This window comes from Berghia stephanieae, chromosome 13 (assembly GCF_034508935.2).
Source record: "Berghia stephanieae isolate SIO BIC M18660-M18661 chromosome 13, UCSD_Bste_1.3, whole genome shotgun sequence".
Taxonomy (NCBI): domain Eukaryota; kingdom Metazoa; phylum Mollusca; class Gastropoda; order Nudibranchia; family Aeolidiidae; genus Berghia; species Berghia stephanieae.
The window spans coordinates 19,720,891-19,723,405 of NC_088372.1; the positions used below are offsets into that span (position 1 = coordinate 19,720,891).

The 2,515-nt window shown below is 36.6% G+C and overlaps 1 protein-coding gene across 1 annotated transcript in view; it reads left to right on the top strand.

The window, feature by feature from the left end:
* The window catches only part of LOC144958817 (transmembrane protein 41A-like), a 39,306-nt gene extending 37,726 nt beyond the window's left edge, over nucleotides 1–1,580 (top strand). The window contains exon 6 of the mRNA XM_078891033.1: nucleotides 1–1,580. This exon is cut by the window's left edge and continues 937 nt beyond it. The gene's annotated coding sequence lies outside the window, so the exon portion shown is untranslated.
* Nucleotides 1,581–2,515: the final 935 nt, after the last annotated feature.

The window sequence follows — 2,515 nt, forward strand, 5'->3', positions numbered from 1 at the left end:
TTCCAACATGCTTTCTGTATTTGTCTTGGAATGAGATAACTTGGTTTTGTCCTGGCCCTGGCCTGAGTCCTAGCTGGGAGTGAAACAGTCAAATGCATAGTTATTGTTTTGGGAGATGATCTTTTTTTTCATTGTAAATCATCTCTCTGTTATGTATTATTATATTTGTTATTTTGAATGTATAATGTAAGCATTTGAGTGTATTCCTCTTTGTTGGATTTTGTGCTTGTGTCCGGATAAGACTTATAGGTGATCTGAAACTAAGTAAATTGGTGGTATGCTCTTGGAATCTACATCTGATCCCTATGTGTTCCCAGTTCCCCTATGTCTTACTTTTTCTTGGGTGCTTTAATTGTAATTCTAGACATTTTTACTATCCCATTTTCTTCCTTTTTACTGGCGCTGATATAACCTAAATGTGTTGTAAGCGCCGTAAAATCCTTAAAAACAAACAAAACATTTGTCTTGGAATGAGATTACTTGGTTTTGTCCTGTAAGCGCCGTAAAACCTCTTAAAAACAAAAACAAAAAACCAAACAGATGCGCTCTTTGATTTATTTGTTAGGGGAAAGTGTTGACCTGCCTACAGGTACAATTTAATTTCGTAGAACTTCTGGAGCATTTAGAATATAAAACAAACAAAAAACAAAACAAAAAGTAACAAGAGCATAAATTATTATATAATGCAATATGACTGCCGTAGTCTGGAAAAATCCCTTAAAAAAAATTTTGACCAAAAAAATTGTCCTTCAAATATCAATCGATTTAAATGACTCTCATCCTGGCAAAACCTCTCAAACCTGGGACTTCATTTAAATTTGATCGATATTTGAAGGATGAGTTTTCTGGCCAAATTTTCAAATACGAGTTTTTCCAGAGTACAGCTGTTAACTGGTTAAACATTATATCATGTATATTATGGGGACATATAATGTAAATTTATGCAAATTTTTATATTAAAACTCACAAAATAATTGCAGTTGCCAATAAAGTAATACTGTTGCATGTTATGAAATAGAATAATACTCATGGAGCTTTGAGAAGTAATAAAGATCATTTAAGTGTAAGGGGCACTCGCCTGGCACTACGTAAAGGATTGCAAGCAATTGCTATTGTCTGTTTCGTATGACTATGTGGTCTTGTGGTATGACACTCATTTTGGATCGGAAGGTCCTGGGTTCGAGCCTCGCTCAGTGCATAGTTGAGTCCTTGGAAAGGAGTCTTTACTCACATTCTCTCACCGTACTCAGGTGTAAAATGAGTACCTGGCCGTTAACAGTGTTGTCTCTGTCCAAAAAAAAAAATTGTAATTTCGCCTTACAGGCGTTATGTCTCGTTCAATATGGTGTGGCTGTTGGCTAGGGGCCCTTTGTAAAGCGCTTTGAGCATGTTTAGCGGATATTGCGCTGTATAATCAGGAATAAACCCCTGCTCTATGAGCCTAATGGCTCTGAGGGACTACTTTTTATTCATAAAAGTAACTTTGTAGACTACTAGATAATGTTATTTACAGTTTACAGTTATGATAACTTGAAATTCTTGAATGAATTAAATATGCTTGATAAACAAATGGCTTCCAATTCTGACTTATATTCTGATCATTTTGACTTTAAACTTGATTTTGCATGTGGTCTATTGGTATGACACTCACATTCGGATCGGAAGGTCCTGGGTTCGAGCCTTACTCAGGGCATAGTTGAGTCCTTGGAAAGGACCCTTTACTCACATTCTCTCACCATACTCAGGTGTAAAATGATTACCTGGCCGTTAACAGCGTTGTCTCTGTCCAAAAAAAAATTTGTAATTTCGCCTTACAGGCGTTATGTCTCGTTCAATATGATGTTGCTGTTGGCTAGGGGCCCTTTGTAAAGCGCTTTGAGCATGTTGAGCGGATATTGCGCTGTATAAAAGCTCAAGTTTCTCACTGTAAAATCCGGAATAAACTCCTGCTCTATGGGCCCAAGGACTACTTTTTATTCATAAAAGTAACTTTGTAGACTACTAGATAATGTTATTTACAGTTTACAGTTATGGTAACTTGAAATTCTTGAATGAATTCAATATGCTTGATAAACAAATGGCTTCCAATTCTGACTTATATTCTGATCATTTTGACTTTAACTCTCTCCTTCTGGGTGGGGATCCTGACCTCCCATAGCGGGCAGGGAGGTACACACTGTGTCTTCTACCCCTTATATCTGTTTTCCAACATGCTTTCTGTCTTTGTCTTGGAATGAGATTACTTAGTTTTTTTCCTGGCCCTGGTCGGAGTCCTGGCTGGGAGGGAAACAGTCAAATGCATAGTTATTGTTTTGGGAGATGATATTTTTTTCCTTGTAAATCATCTCTCTGTTATGTATTAGTATATTTGTTATTTTTTAATGTATAATGTAAGCATTTGAGTGTGTTCCTCTTTGTTGCATTTTGTTCTTGTGTCCGGATGAGACTTATAGGTGATCTCAAACTAAGTACATTGGTGGTATGCTCTTGGAATCTACATCTGATCCCTATTTGT